Below are 17,125 nucleotides of genomic sequence, written 5' to 3' on the forward strand. Positions count from 1 at the left end.
TAGTTACAAACAGCACAGGAATGAAATCATCAACATGTATTGATCACATCTTTACTAATGCTGCAGAAATGTGCTTTAAAGCAGTATCCAGATCCATAGGATGTAGTGATCACAATATAATAGCCACATCTAGGAAAACCAAAGTTCCAAAGGCTGGGCCTAATATAGTGTATAAGACAGGCCTGGGCAATTATTTTCCATGGAGGGCCACATTAGAATATATTTTTGCCATTGCGGGCCAGAATCATATTACAGGATTATACATCATGTGTATGACTGTGTTGACATCTACTGTAAATCACGTCCAGATATGCTACTTATTTACATTTTTTGACATGCACAGAAATAAACCACATCCATGTTCTCCTTTTGGTAGGTATTTTCATTATTAAACATGCAAGGAACTACACAGGGGGAAAAGTACACTGTGCATTCAGCACCACGGACAGAACTCTTGCGGGTATGCACAAAAACACAAGAAAGAGAGAGAGCTCAACATGACATTTAAACTAATCAATCAGTGTGAGGAGTGAAGTCTCTGATGGGCATTGACTAGAGCAGTGAAGTCAGGTATAGTTTCTGACATCGATATGCGCAGGATTGCTGAGAGGTGAGTCAGTAAGAGATTGTATGTGCCTTGACTTGTTATATTTAATCAATTAACATTTCTGTTCACATACATAGGTTGACCCAAACTACAAACATATTCTGAGCATGATTCATAATGCATAGAATTCATAGAACCTAGTCAGTGACATTGTTTTGAATAGTTTTCCAATCACCGCATCAGACTGAAGATCGATAAACTCAAGTTGCAGGTCAGTGGGAGCGTTATCCACATTGAAGGTGAAAGGAGAGGAAACCAGCAGTATGTCATTTTCCAGCACTTTGAAATCCTCAAAATGACGAGAAAACTCACCGTTTAAAGCATGCAGCAGGATGTATACTTCTCCCGCGGGTCATCTGATAGGGAACAGACGAGTACAGTTGTTTCTCCTTTAAAAGTTGCATCATACTGCGACACACCTTCCATGCTGCCTCAGCATTACATGGCACGTCATTTAATTCTCAGCCATTTCTTCTGTTACTGCAAGTTTTTGCTAGTTTTACCACCAGAGGGCATATTTGAGAAGCATTTGATAGTCTTCCATATTCCAGAAACGCAGGAGACCGGGATTCAATCCCAAAAAGGGGAGGAAGGAGTAACTGTCCTTGTAAATAAGAATGAGTTCTTAACTGATTCCATATGTGTTATTTCATAGTTGTGATGTCTTCACTATTATTCAACAATGTAGAAAATAGTAAAAATAAAGAAAAATCCTGGAATGAGTAGGTGTACCAAACTTTTGCCTGGTACTTGCTTAATTAATTAGATTAATATTATGGTGTTTCTATTCCATGAAAAACGAAAAACCCTCTGGGTAAATTCAGACCGTTTCGCTCTCGGAGCTCACACTGGACGTTGGTGCAGAGGCAAGTCAAGCAACCAAGCTAACATTGGCTAGCTTGCTTGCTACTTCCAGACACAAATGAGACCACTCTGACCATTTTACTCTCCCTAGCAGACCTGGTTAGGCAGTTTTCGTGTTAACCAGAGCATTGGTGACTGTAATAGGCTGACCACACAGCTTGCGTTGCGTGCGCGAGTGTTGCAAAATACTTTTAGAAATCCATGTTATTAAATTATCGCACCCACGCTGCTCGTGCGCGCCAATGAGCGTCTGCGTTGCCAAGGGCTAAAATATAAATCAATTCTATTTCTGACTCAGATCGCACTGCAAGTCCTGCCTCCATCTCCTCATTGGTTTATAGAAGCAGGTACCCACGTGCCATCTCCTCATTGGTTATACCCATGTGGGTGATTGAAAGACAAACTGTTTTGCCGTTCGTCGTGGTAATGCTATGAAAGTTTAGATGACAATCACCATATACAGTGCCTTGCGAAAGTATTCGGCCCCCTTGAACTTTGCGACCTTTTGCCACATTTCAGGCTTCAAACATAAAGATATAAAACTGTATTTTTTTGTGAAGAATCAACAACAAGCGGGACACAATCATGAAGTGGAACAACATTTATTGGATATTTCAAACTTTTTTAACAAATCAAAAACTGAAAAATTGGGCGTGCAAAATTATTCAGCCCCTTTACTTTCAGTGCAGTAAACTCTCTCCAGAAGTTCAGTGAGGATCTCTGAATGATCCAATGTTGACCTAAATGCCTAATGATGATAAATACAATCCACCTGTGTGTAATCAAGTCTCCGTATAAATGCACCTGCACTGTGATAGTCTCAGAGGTCCGTTAAAAGCGCAGAGAGCATCATGAAGAACAAGGAACACACCAGGCAGGTCCAAGATACTGTTGTGAAGAAGTTTAAAGCCGGATTTGGATACAAAAAGAATTCCCAAGCTTTAAACATCCCAAGGAGCACTGTGCAAGCGATAATATTGAAATGGAAGGAGTATCAGACCACTGCAAATCTACCAAGACCTGGCCGTCCCTCTAAACTTTCAGCTCATACAAGGAGAAGACTGATCAGATATGCAGCCAAGAGGCCCATGATCACTCTGGATGAACTGCAGAGATCTACAGCTGAGGTGGGAGACTCTGTCCATAGGACAACAATCAGTCGTATATTGCACAAATCTGGCCTTTATGGAAGAGTGGCAAGAAGAAAGCCATTTCTTAAAGATATCCATAAAAAGTGTTGTTTAAAGTTTGCCACAAGCCACCTGGGAGACACACCAAACATGTGGAAGAAACTTTTTGGCAACAATGCAAAACGTTATGTTTGGCGTAAAAGCAACACAGCTCATCACCCTGAACACACCATCCCCACTGTCAAACATGGTGGTGGCAGCATCATGGTTTGGGCCTGCTTTTCTTCAGCAGGGACAGGGAAGATGGTTAAAATTGATGGGAAGATGGATGGAGCCAAATACAGGACCATTCTGGAAGAAAACCTGATGGAGTCTGCAAAAGACCTGAGACTGGGACGGAGATTTGTCTTCCAACAAGACAATGATCCAAAACATAAAGCAAAATCTACAATGGAATGGTTCAAAAATAAACATATCCAGGTGTTAGAATGGCCAAGTCAAAGTCCAGACCTGAATCCAATCGAGAATCTGTGGAAAGAACTGAAAACTGCTGTTCACAAATGCTCTCCATCCAACCTCACTGAGCTCGAGCTGTTTTGCAAGGAGGAATGGGAAAAATCTTCAGTCTCTCGATGTGCAAAACTGATAGAGACATACCCCAAGCGACTTACAGCTGTAATCGCAGCAAAAGGTGGCGCTACAAAGTATTAATTTAAGGGGGCTGAATAATTTTGCACGCCCAATTTTTCAGTTTTTGATTTGTTAAAAAAGTTTGAAATATCCAATAAATGTCCTTCCACTTCATGATTGTGTCCCACTTGTTGTTGATTCTTCACAAAAAAATACAGTTTTATATCTTTATGTTTTAAGCCTGAAATGTGGCAAAAGGTCGCAAAGTTCAAGGGGGCCGAATACTTTCGCAAGGCACTGTAAGTTCAAAGATGAAAAAGCCTGGAAGGAGGAGAGATGACTAGAAACGATTTGGTTGACCGTTTTATGTGTGGATTAATTGGCGGAGTAGAGGACCTTGTCCATTTCAGGTAAAATAACAACTTAGTGTTTATATCCCAGGACAAATTAGCTAGCAACAGCAAGCTAGCTAAATAGGACAAATTACCTAGCAAGTGCAAGCTAACTAGCTAAATTGCTATAAATGTTTAATGCTTTTCGACCTGTCCCCAAATTAATATAATTGGTTCAGAGTTTGTTTTGATATTTTAACCTGCGTGTCGTGATCGCGTTTGGTTTGGGGGGACAAAATACATTTATGCACGATGGCGCACGCGGTTTGGGTTCCGTTTTAAACGGAATTGAGTGTATGTAAACTTCTGACCCACTGGAATGTGATGAAAGAAATAAAAGCTGAAATAAATCAATATTTCTACTATTATTCTGACATTTCACATTCTTAAAATAAAGTGGTGATTGTAAATTACCTAAAACAGGAAATTTTTACTAGGATTAAATGTCAGGAATTGTGAAAAACTGAGTTGAAATGTATTTGGCTAAGGTGTATGTAAACTTCTGGCTTCAACTGTATGTAGCCTTGAGAATAAGTATAACTGGTGAATGTGATTGTGGGTATGTGGTTTAAGTCTCTCTGTGCACAACCATCACAAGAAACTGGGTGACGTGACAAAATCAATTACTTTTCAAAAACCTTTCAATTTCACATCCAGCAGTATATTTTAAACAAATGTTGTTACCTAATACCTCATCAGTGGGGTCTCAATGTCAGTGCTTCCTCTCGTTGGCCTTTGCCTCCCTGCCCTCGGTTGGGTTAGCCTGTCTGTCTATCATAAACGCTGGGACAGACAACGTCTCAGCCTTTCTCGTGTCCCTCCTCCTCACGGATACACTTGTAGCTGATTACCTCCCCTGTTATGTAACTGTTCTAAGAAGCATTATGGGTTGGTAGTATATTTGTTTGAGAGTTTTTTCCGGTCAAGATTCTGCGGTCTGTTTTAATCCCACCAAAGATAAATGTCAGAGTTTGAAGGTATTAGCAGTGGCCATGTCTACTTATTCATCAATAATACAACACCACAGGCCCTTGGACGGTTAGTTATGTTTTCTTCTACCTGCCGTGCCTGTGACCCATTACTGACTCTGTTCTGAGTTGGTTTGTCTTCAGGAACAGGGGATGTCCTGGTTGTCTTACCTACCATAGATGAATGCACTGACTATAAGTCACTCTGGATGAGAGCGTCTGCTAAATGACCAAAATGTAAATATATGTAGAGGCTAGTTGCAACTGAATAGCAGATGTACTTGTTTGTGATCCTCCTTGATTGGCCAACAAGTTTTCACTTTCTATCAACAACAGTTATTCTATTCATACTTTGGAAAATTGTGATGTTTTTAAAAAATGTTTTAAATATTGTAAACATTCTAATGTTCAATACCACATTGACCATAATTCATTCAACTATTGTTTACGAGCTACATCTTTTATTAAATGCTTTGGAAAATATCAAGAATAATTTAATCAGAACAAACAATCCAAGTCATAATAATATGACTAAATATTAACAATGAGGATGTAATTAGCTACAATAAAACCATTTTGGGGTCTTGATCATATAAACTTGATATCCTATATTTTCCTCATGAACATGTGAACAAAAAAGTAGTTTTCCTCACCATATCACATGTCCTTATTTAGGGCCTATAACAATACCATAAAGTTGGATAGAGGACACATCTTCACATCTTTGCAACAATGGCTTCTATGACAGCATGGACAGCGACATTGATCGCCATTGATGGTTACTGAAGGCTAATTGAGGGCTATTTGAAGGCAAATAATTATTTAAAGTAATAATAGCCCAATAATTTTAATCATAGAAAACAGTTTGTCTTTAATGTGTAACGGTAATGTTTTATAACTCTGGTCCAGGGTCACATTCCCAGTCCAGAGCTTTGGTCCAGGCCTCCAGGGAGTCTCACTCTCCTCCTGCTCCACAGTCACCTGGTAATGAAACATGACAGACAATAAAACATTAACACACTGCCCCCTACAGCTGAATCACAGGAACAACACTCAGAGATTGGTCAGTGTACAGCAGTACAGAACGCCGTTTGGGTCTTAAAGCACGTGGTCAAAACGCAATATTTTTAATGTTGAGTTTGTAAAGTAAGCAGATGCAGGCGCTAAATTAACGCGTGCTGGCGCTAAATTAACGTCTTCACGAGCTAAATTAACGCCCACACTCATCAAATAAGCACGTGCAAATGTGTTAAATAAATTGCTGCAAGTGGTCCTGCACACGTCAAATTAACACCTACAGCTGCTAAATATACACCTACACATGCTAACATAACGCATTCTTTAATATGATAATTTTACCAGCCAATTTCCCTAGCTCCTCCTTTCATTAAATCTGTGTACAGTCAGTTTGATGCAACAACACCACAATTAAAGATGGCGAGAAGGAACTTCAGCTAGCTAACATGGAGGACGGATATGTTTATGGCTATGCAGCTATGTTGGAGGCGTAGACACTGAGACAGCAATGCAAGTAACTTAGGCCTATGTGTCGCTAATATTGTAAGTCTGATTAGGCCAAGGGAGTATTTTATATTTAGCTAGTATATGTAGAATATATATATATATATATATATTTTGTTGTAATGAATGCTGGTATTTAAATGGCTGGATTGCTAAATTAGTTACTAGTTCGCTTGATAACGTTCCTTAGCCGCACACCCTGGCCATAGCCACAGTGTATGGAGCCGTCTTATAATATTTTTTATAGCCCTGCTTGTTACATAAAGGTGACTTATTATCGAGGAGTACTGACGTCAAACATGTTTGAGTCTTTTTTAATGAAAAACAACAACTGAAGGTCTAAAACTTCAGGCAGGCTGGCTGGCTATAATTTCAATGCTACCTAGCCTTAGCCGCACTAGCTCGCGATTAGCATGAAAACATTTACAAAGCTCACAAAGCTCATTTGACTTAGGACAACCCTGTAAAAATGTGTTAATATCTACAACATATCAGCTTTCCAACAGCACAGATATTACTTTTGAATACCTTTTGAAATATGAATATTTCATCTAAGCCTAGGATGTAGAAAGGAACAACTACATACATAAACCAGGAACGTTAACGTTAGTACAAGACAGTATGTTGTGCCTCACACTAATAATTTGATCTATTAACCACTCTTAATTTCGCCTACTATTCTGACTTGGTGGGGCACATGTAGCCTATAACCTATTTTAGAGAAATGTAATCATTGAATATTGTAAGAGTTTTCATTGTCTGCTTATATTCCCCCTTTAATTATCCTACAGTTCTGACTTCGTGTACAGGGAGAACACTGTAAGAACGGCCCATGTTCTGAATTCTGTTGCTGTACAAACAAATAGTTATATTGACTATGTCCGTCCTAGCTCGCTCATGAATGTCTTAATCGAAATCATGGATTGCCTCTTCTCCACTTGTCTTCCCCTTATGCCATAGTTTGTACAACTCAATTGTCATTAGAACCCACATTTGTTTAAGCAAGTCAGCCATATCAGCTATGTTTTCTTTAAAGGCAGAAAATGAGGCTGAATGAACTCTTTTGCTGCCAGAAAAGTATCCGCTGATAGCCAGGTGTAGAGTGGTAAGATGTTGGGACTGTTGTTGGGACAGCTTTATGTAGGCCCTAACAGTTTGTGGGCACCGTTTGTCACCGTTATAGTGCAATGCATGCATTGTTTAGGGTAGTGTTTTATAGTAGCATTGCTGGCATGCATCCCACAAATGTAAATTTTTTGTCCCACCAAGATTTTACATGCTAAAATCGCCACTGAGTAGGGTACTATGGAGCATTAAGGGAAGTGAGGGTATGAGGTCGAATCCCATTGAAGACACTATTTGGAATTTAGTTGTATGTGAAAGCACACTTTCTGTACTGTTGTTCAAATAATTAGTTTTATTTAGTATAGTATAAGCTTTTGTGTTTAGCGTTTTTGAAAAATAGTAAACTTGAAGGAAAAAACGGGAAGCATGATGTGAGATCTATTTATTGCTGACCAGCAGATGTCACTACTGTGCATTGTGAATGAAGCCCAGGGCAATGAACCATTTTCTGGCTCAAAATGATTAAAGCTCAAAAGCCTTCTGAAAGCCCCGGTTTCCCATTACGAATAGTTACTAGCCAGCCCACTCCAGACACAGCAAACGTTATCTGTTGAATAATACATGTGTGCTGCCATCCTGTTAGAAGGTAACAGATTATTTTATTACAATGGTTAAATTGGATTTTCATTGTGTTCAATGGTGTTATTTGCCCCCTAGTGGCGCTTTCTGGTACTTAGAAAGACAACGCAAACAGGAAGTACAGAATTAGTTTTGCACGCATAGAAGCAGCTACAAACAACGCTACGGTGCAGGTCTTTCAATGTAGTTATTTCTTGTCACGCTTCAGCCTTGGAAAAATATTTGTTTGTAAGTTCGATTCAAGCATTTAGCTAATGATGATAATCTTGTTATTGATAGAGTTTCTTACATATCAATGTTGGTTGCATTTACTCACAAATTGCAATGCCTTTAATGTATGTCGTTAGCTGTATTACTTTGCTCATGCGTCATGCAAACGAATTGTAAAATATACAATACTGTAGTTTTGTTACTGTTTCTAGTGTAATATGCGTTGTTATTCTACATAGATGGTTATACATTATTAGAGTAATGAAAGGAGCAATTACCATATGGTTAACAATTAGCTATATGGTTTGGCATCATGCCAGATGCATGGTACCTTAGCGCGTGCTTTGTATTTATGCAACTTCAAATGTTTTATGTACAGCTACAGTATGTCGGTGTGAATTGAACACTAAAGTATATTCTTTTCTGTATTTTGCAGTTTCACAACATAAACGTTTTCAATATATTCATTCAAGAAAAGTCACGCCTTGGGAGTTTTATTGAAGACTTAGTTGTTAGCTATCTGTCTAGTTTTGCATGGGAACGCAACTCAAGGGCAGAATAGTGAAAAAACATCATCACAGCGGGCTCAAGCACAAGAATAACTGCACACGGTGGTTATGTTTCTACGTTCATCAGCCAACAAAGCAAAGCCTCTTATCCTAGGGAAGACCAGCAGTCTACGATGCAACAACCAGAACCAGGTGTTCAACAGAGAGAGATGGAAGAGCCTCTTCAGCACATTGGGACCAAGTCTCAATCTACAAGATCAAGGTCATCAAAACAGTCAAGCAGATCCTCAACGGCGAGTTCTGCAGCCGTCAAAGCACGCGCCAAGGCAGACGCAGCACGCGCACAAGTCTCTTATGCTGAGAAGGAAGCTTCTGTGATGAAACAAAAGGCAGAAATAGAGGCCAGCTTGTTGAAGCAAAAAGCTGACCTCGAGGCAAGTTTATATGTTCTCCAAGTTGAGAGAACAGCTGCTGCTGCGTTGGCTGAAGCTGCAGCCTTTGAAGAAGTTGTAGGATCAGAACGCAGAGAGCTTCGAAAAGAACTAGACACCGGGACACAGCCCTTAAGTCCAGTCCAACGTACATGTGAGTATGTGCAACAACCTGCTAGGCCCTATTTTGCTGAACTTCCATTTGAAGTGGAGAAACAAGAGCTTAGTGTTGACCCAGCTACATGCCATAATCCAGAAAGTAGCAAACAACAGAACATGAGCAGAGACTCTCCGTTCAAAAGAAATGAACAGCAGCATGGTGGAAATGGAAAGCAAGCCCACTTCCAGTCACACACACACAACTTCCCTGAGTCACAAGTGGCACCAGACCTCACGAAGTACCTCCTACGACGTGAGATGGTGAGTTCAGGACTCCTGAAGTTTGATGATCGCCCTGAAAATTATTGGGCATGGAAAGCATCCTTTCTCAATGCGACCAGAGACTTGAATTTGTCAGCCAGGGAAGAGTTAGATCTAATTACCAAGTGGCTAGGGGCAGAGTCGTCTGAGCAAGCAAACAGAATTAGATCTGTCCATATTTTCAACGCAACAGCAGGGCTTAACATGGTCTGGCAACGACTAGAAGAGTGCTATGGTACACCCGAAGTGATCGAGAATGCACTGTTGAAGAAAATGGTTGATTTTCCAAAACTGGCTAACAAAGACAATCACAAACTAAGAGAACTAGGTGACATTCTTCTCGAATTGGAGTGTGCTAAAGTAGAAGGGTACCTTCCAGGCCTCGCTTATCTGGACACATCTCGGGGGGTAAACCCTATTGTAGAGAAACTTCCATTCAGTTTACAAGAAAAATGGATAGCACAGGGATCCAAATATAAGGAGGACTATCGGGTAGCATTCCCACCATTCTCGTTCTTCTCGCGATTCATCAGGAACCAGGCAAAAATTAGAAATGACCCCAGCTTCACCCTCTACACCTCAACTAACCAGGTGTCCATGAAAAGTGAGAAACCTGCCAGGTACAGCAGCAAGACACCTGTGACTGTATACAAGACAGATGTGTCATCTGAGGCCTCAGACCACCAAACCAAACCCAGTAAGACAAAGGTTGAAAACCCTGACCGTCACTGAACAATACATAACAAGCCTCATCCTCTTAAAAAGTGTTGTGGGTTTAGATACAAAACTCTAGATGAGCGCAAATCATATCTCAAAGACAATGGCATTTGTTTCCGATGTTGTGGGTCAACTCAGCACAGAGCTAAAGACTGTAAGGTTTCAATCAAGTGCTCTGAGTGCGACAGCGACAGGCATCTTGCTGCTCTGCATCCAGGCCCAGCCCCTACAAATACATACACCGCTGCAGCAGAGACAGATAATGGCGGGGAGCAAGGTGACGATGCTCTTCTATCTGTCACCTCAAAGTGTACAGAGATCTGTGGTGAGGCAGTCAATCCAAGATCATGTTCAAAAATATGCTTAGTCAAAGCTTATCCGGCTGGGAAAAGAGAGAAAGCTGTCAAAATGTATGTAGTGCTTGATGAACAGAGTAACAAATCTCTGGCCAAGACAGAGTTTTTCAGTCTCTTCAACATCAATGACATCTCTGCTCCATACACCATGAAGACGTGTTCTGGGGTAACAGAAACCACAGGCAGGAGAGCCGTCAACTTCATGGTGGAGTCTATAGATGGACACATGCAGCTCACTCTCCCTACTCTGATAGAGTGTGATATGATGCCAGACGATAGGATGGAGATTCCCTCCCCCGACATTGCGTATCATCATCCCCATCTGCAACCAGTTATGGACAGAATTCCAGCTGTGGACCCAGACGCTCCCATCCTCCTGCTCTTAGGACGAGACATCTTAAGGGTACACAAGGTACGAGAGCAAATCAATGGGCCCCACGACACTCCTTATGCACAGCGACTCGACCTCGGGTGGGTCATTGTGGGTGAGGTCTGTCTGGGAACGGCTCACCGACCAGCCAATGTTAACGTGTTCAGGACAAACATACTTCAAAATGGTCGCACATCCTATCTGAGCCCTTGCCCTGACATCATCCAGGTAAAAGAGAACTACAACAGCGTAGCTCAGAAACACATCTCTCCCTCTACAGTGCACTCGAGAGATCCAATCACAACTGTGAACACAGACAGCCTGGGATGTTCCGTGTGTGTTCGACAAAACACAAGACGATGATAAACCAGCACCATCAGTGGAGGACAAAGCCTTCTTGGACATTATGGACAAACAGGTTTTCCAGGATGATGGAAACAACTGGGTGGCTCCACTACCCTTTCGCCCCAATAGACGTCGCCTTCCTAATAACAGGGAGCAGGCCATGAACCGTCTCACATCACTTCGCAGGACTTTAGACAAAAAGCCTGACATGAAGCGTCATTTTATTGACTTCATGCAAAAGATGCTGGATAACGACCAAGCCGAACCTTCACAGCCACTAGAGGGAGACAAAGAACGTTGGTATCTGCCCATATTTGGTGTTTACCATCCACAAAAGCCTGAACAAATACGAGTAGTATTTGACTCCAGTGCTAAGTGTCAAGGCGTGTCACTTAACGATGTTCTGCTCAGTGGTCCAGACTTAAACAACACACTCTTGGGTGTCCTAATGCGTTTCCGCAAGGATTGCATTGCACTGACAGCAGATGTGCAACAAATGTTTTACTGTTTTGGTGTACGTGAGGATCACAGAGATTACTTAAGGTTTCTCTGGTATGAAGACAACAACCCACATAGAAACAACTGAGTACAGGATGAAAGTACATGTATTTGGAAACAGCCCTTCACCAGCCGTAGCCATCTACTGCATGAGACGAGCAGCGCTACAGGGTGAGAAGGAACACGGGTCAGAACCCAAGCAATATGTAGTGAGGAACTTCTACGTCGATGATGGTCTGACATCAGTAGCTACTACAGAAGAAGCTATCAATATTCTAAGAAAAACACAAGCAATGTTGGCGGAGTCCAACATGAAACTACACAAGATTGCATCCAATAGCAAAACAGTTATGGAAGCCTTCCCTATGGAGGACCGTGCAAAAGACTTAAAAGATCTGGACCTAGGAGTGGATCCTCTCCCCTTTCAACAGAGTCTGGGACTTTCCTGGAACCTGGAAACAGACAGCTTCTCATTCCAGGTGTCCCACAATGAGAAGCCTTTTACTCGGAGAGGCATCCTGTCCACAGTGAATAGTCTTTATGACCCCCTTGGGTTCATGGCTCCAATAACAATGCAAGGTAAAGCCTTAATCAGAGAACTCTCTTCTGATCAGAGTGAGTGGGATGTCCCTCTTCCAACAGAAAAAGATGAGAAATGGAAACAGTGGAAGCAAGTCCAGTGTCTCGCTGACACCTTTTGGAAAAGGTGGAGACAGGAGTACCTGACAACGCTGCAGAGACGCAGAAAATGGACAGCAGAAAAGCCAAATGTAAAAGTGGGAGATGTTGTCTTATTGAAAGACAGTCAGGCACACAGAAATGACTGGCCAGTCGGGCTTGTGGTAAAAACCTTTCCCAGTACAGACAAAAAGGTTAGGAAAGTAGAACTAAAAATTGTCAAGCAAGGAGCTGCTAAGGTGTTTCTGAGAACAATCTCAGAGATTGTTGTTCTTCTTTCTGAAGCATCCTAGAGACAAAAGATAAAAATAGAAAGGACATTATTTGTTTCTTGATATGTTTTATTTAATAGTGGCACAATTTCATTATACCAGGCGGGGAGTGTGCTGCCATCCTGTTAGAAGGTAACAGATTATTTTATTACAATGGTTAAATTGGATTTTCATTGTGTTCAATGGTGTTATTTGCCCCCTAGTGGCGCTTTCTGGTACTTAGAAAGACAACGCAAACAGGAAGTACAGAATTAGTTTTGCACGCATAGAAGCAGCTACAAACAACGCTACGGTGCAGGTCTTTCAATGTAGTTATTTCTTGTCACGCTTCAGCCTTGGAAAAATATTTGTTTGTAAGTTCGATGCAAGCATTTAACTAATGATGATAATCTTGTTATTGATAGAGTTTCTTACATATCAATGTTGGTTGCATTTACTCACAAATTGCAATGCCTTTAATGTATGTCGTTAGCTGTATTACTTTGCTCATGCGTCATGCAAACGAATTGTAAAATATACAATACTGTAGTTTTGTTACTGTTTCTAGTGTAATATGCGTTGTTATTCTACATAGATGGTTATACATTATTAGAGTAATGAAAGGAGCAATTACCATATGGTTAACAATTAGCTATATGGTTTGGCATCATGCCAGATGCATGGTACCTTAGCGCGTGCTTTGTATTTATGCAACTTCAAATGTTTAATGTACAGCTACAGTATGTCGGTGTGAATTGAACACTAAAGTATATTCTTTTCTGTATTTTGCAGTTTCACAACATAAACGTTTTCAATATATTCATTCAAGAAAAGTCACGCCTTGGGAGTTTTATTGAAGACTTAGTTGTTAGCTATCTGTCTAGTTTTGCATGGGAACGCAACTCAAGGGCAGAATAACATGCAAAACCAAACCAGCAATTATCTGCTGCATTCAACACAATTATGAGTCCAAAAACAGTATGAAATTATTTTAATAAAAAAAAAAGATAACTTACAATGTTGTGTATGAAATATACAAAAATTATGCGGGTTTGAGTGATGAAAGTTGGACAGAGGATCTCTAAATCTCTGCGCAAGAATAACCTGGATTAACATAAAAAAAAACTAATGTTAGTCTATTTTCTGCCAATAGTGATGTTATTATGAACCAAATGTTTAGGCTACAAATGGGCAATTTGCGAGATTGATTTATAATTTCAATAGGCATAGGCTAGAGACTAAACTCTGTGTTTATGATTGCAAACCTCATAGCAATTCAATTTTTTGTCTTTCAAATGTGAAAAATAGGTTTGCTCAGATAAAGACAGGCATTTACATACTAGCCTGGGAGGAGGAAATGGCCCCTGATTTATCAAGGCCTACATCTCATTTCAAATAGTCTATAGTAGCCTTGTGTTTTGACAAGATGCCTTCACGGCAAACAGTACAGATGTACAGACAGAACCATTAAGCTACAGCTTGCTCTTAATTAGCACTTCCAAACTTTCCAAATTTTTTTAACAGACTAATTTATTCAAAGTCTGGAGTTATGAATCAGGACAGATCTGAGGGTGATTAAAGATGGGCTTTGTTATTTTCATTGTGCTTTCGAGGCCAAACAACACCAGCATAGCCTGCTAGAATAGGCTATGTCGGCGCAAAACTGATCTTTCCTGTAATTTTTCATGTGTGAAAATATGTCCACAGCAAACGCAAAGTCACAAAGCCAGTTTGTGTCGCCTAGCTCGGGGAATTCTGAGGATGGGATGAATGATGCAGTGAAGTAAAATAACATCCTGGTCAGGTTTTCTTTCTTTATCCTTTCAGAAGCCCGATTTATCCTTTTCCAGTTAAATTCGATCCATTGCAGACATTGGCAAGTTTACACCAAGATAGCTTCATTTTCGATGACATAATTTTAATCACTGAATTAAATATTAATAATATGTAAACGAATATGCTTGTCAACAACAGCCAGTGCTAATTTTTTTTATGTGTTTCCCCTGCCTAACCGACTAATGTTACGATTCAATCTAATGCGTGAGCCTGCCTCACTGCCTGACAGTCAGCACCAGAGGGTCACAGTGAAAGGAATGCCATGGCAGCCGCTGTGTTCAACAGTGATTAGAAGTTATCTAGTTAATCCCTCGGATAAAAAAAATCTGCAATCCAGTGCTAGTGGCGACAAATATATTTTCAGTTCCACGCGAGGGACATTTTTCGTTTTCAAAGTGGCCCAACATTTTGCTAAAATGCCAGCAAATACTTGCCTTGGTAACACTGAAAAAGTTTTTGACTCTGTAAATTAGTTTGAAGCCCCTGAATAATATTGCATGCTTTAGCTGAAACTCCCCAGCTTCTTTTCAGAGGAACAGGGCAACTTTCCTTCTCTTTGGTCAATAACAATGTGGTCAACGATCCGGTCAAATGAAAGCATTGCAGGGAAAGGGGAAAAAAGGAGGTTTTACTATAATTTGGACAATGGGTTGAAAACCCTCCCTCTTGTTTAGTGAAATTTAAAGACAGGTTTGGCCCCTGATAGGCCTACATCTCATTTCAAATAGTCTATAGTAGCCTGGACATAAAACAATATTAATCCAGAACACTAAAATAAATTGACAAATATATTTTCACAGTACCCAAATTTTGTCATGAATATGGTAACACTGGTTTTTAGAGTTTGAAGCCCCTGAATAAATTATTAGGAAACCCCGTTTCAGAGGAACAGGGCAACAATAACAATTTTCAAAACAATATTAATCCAGAAACTAAAATAAAATTGTTTTAGCAAGTTGGAATTAAATATTAATTTTGAAAACCGAATAGCTTTTTTTTTTTTTTTTTTTTTACAGCTTTGAGATCAAATGACTGGCATTTAGATGCAGTTTGGAGTTTGGACATGTTAAACCTGAATAATTATCATTCATGATTGACAGGGATGATGGCCTATTTTGAAATAAGTATGCCTAACTTGGTATTTGAGGGTATTAAAGATATAATGATTTCTCGAGACAATATATGTGGGAATATGTAGACTTTGCAATGGACAGATGGTATTTTATGCATATTCTACAATGATATTCAATAGTCTACATCTATCTGTACAAACCTTGATTGAGAAATGATGATGTAATTGAAAAAAATATTTGCACTCCCACACCTAAAAAAAATAACACAACACCACTGATGTCATGTATGCCTGGGAAATGAACAATTGTTTAATTGACCATACCAGGTAAAACCCTGGGCCCTTAGCTATGAGCTCTAAACAATGCCTGGAGTTTTTCCTAGTCAGGTCACATGATCAAGAACAAAAACTCCTGGCTTTCCAATTTTACTCAGCTGTCCCACACCACGCACCTCTCTCAATGGCAAAATGGTGTGTGGCTAAATGTCCTCTTATGCCGAATTGAACTGGTTGATTATCTCGTTAACGAACGTGTTGATGTGGAGGTCAGGACGTTGGAGTCCCTGATATCCCAGTAATCATAGATACAAGCGTTTGATAGATAGATAGGGTATTTATTCCTCCCTGGGGGACAAATCAGTGTAAACCAGTGGCAGACAAAAAATATATACAATTTACTGTATGAGACATAATACGAAGTTGGGATCCATGGAAAGTTCCATAAAACATGGCGTACATTTGCAGAGAGTGGAGACAGGGTGGACGAAGAGATCCAGGCAGATGGAACAGCACAACTGGTCTTCTGTCATGCTGAGAGACGCCATATCTACACACACACACACACACACACACACACACACACACACACACACACACACACACACACACACACACACACACACACACACACACACACACACACACACACACACACACACACACACACACAAACACACAAACACATACACACTAATAATGTTAGGTATCAATTTACAGTCATTAACATTGTAATCACCCAACCAACAGGATTGTATTAACATGTTGTTACATAATAATGCAGAAATTGTCTTGACATAGTGTGTTCCTACCTTAATTCTTTAACTTTTTTTCTGTCGACCGTGGAGAACAGTGGAATGTAGTCCCTCACACAGTGAATGGAAAGCAGACGATACCAATGGCTCTCGTTGTTAATCTGCACAAATGAATTATTTGTAACAGTGTCACATACAAGAAATGAGGATCTGGACACTTCCACTTGGAGGTCATCAGCACTTCTCCCTCAGTGAAATATATGTATCTCTTAAAGGCTGTTTCACTTTAAACCCCGCCCCCAAACAATAATGAGTTGTGCATATACATTATGTATCAATCTGATATGTCACTCTTTTTCAATCCAACATTGTAAATTGGAGATATAATCGATTATATACTGTTGGCTGGAGTGTGTGCAGTGTGGGGAGACTGAAATAAAGTGAATTTTTCAAAGCATCCTAAGCACCTGCTTTATCAGGTAATTTACCAACAGGAACATTTCAGTAGGCGGTTCAATAGGCAGGTCTCCAAATTACATGGCACAAATGTCATCTATGTGTATATACATTCTGGAATGTTTTCCA

The 17,125-nt window shown here is 40.2% G+C and overlaps 2 long non-coding RNA genes across 2 annotated transcripts; one reads left to right on the forward strand and one right to left on the reverse strand.

Annotated features, from left to right (window-relative positions):
* The first annotated feature begins 7,807 nt into the window (after positions 1 to 7,807).
* Positions 7,808 to 13,434, forward strand: LOC135574270 (uncharacterized). Its single transcript, XR_010465268.1, has 2 exons — positions 7,808 to 12,975; positions 13,394 to 13,434. It is a non-coding gene; the product is annotated as an uncharacterized LOC135574270 (long non-coding RNA).
* Positions 13,435 to 16,102: 2,668 nt separating this feature from the next.
* LOC115136179 (uncharacterized) lies at positions 16,103 to 16,922 on the reverse strand. Its single transcript, XR_003864582.2, has 2 exons — positions 16,598 to 16,922; positions 16,103 to 16,335 (listed from the first exon to the last, which is right to left on the reverse strand). It is a non-coding gene; the product is annotated as an uncharacterized LOC115136179 (long non-coding RNA).
* Between the last annotated feature and the right edge of the window lie 203 nt (positions 16,923 to 17,125).

This window comes from Oncorhynchus nerka, linkage group LG12, assembly GCF_034236695.1.
Source record: "Oncorhynchus nerka isolate Pitt River linkage group LG12, Oner_Uvic_2.0, whole genome shotgun sequence".
Classification (NCBI taxonomy): Eukaryota; Metazoa; Chordata; class Actinopteri; order Salmoniformes; family Salmonidae; genus Oncorhynchus; species Oncorhynchus nerka.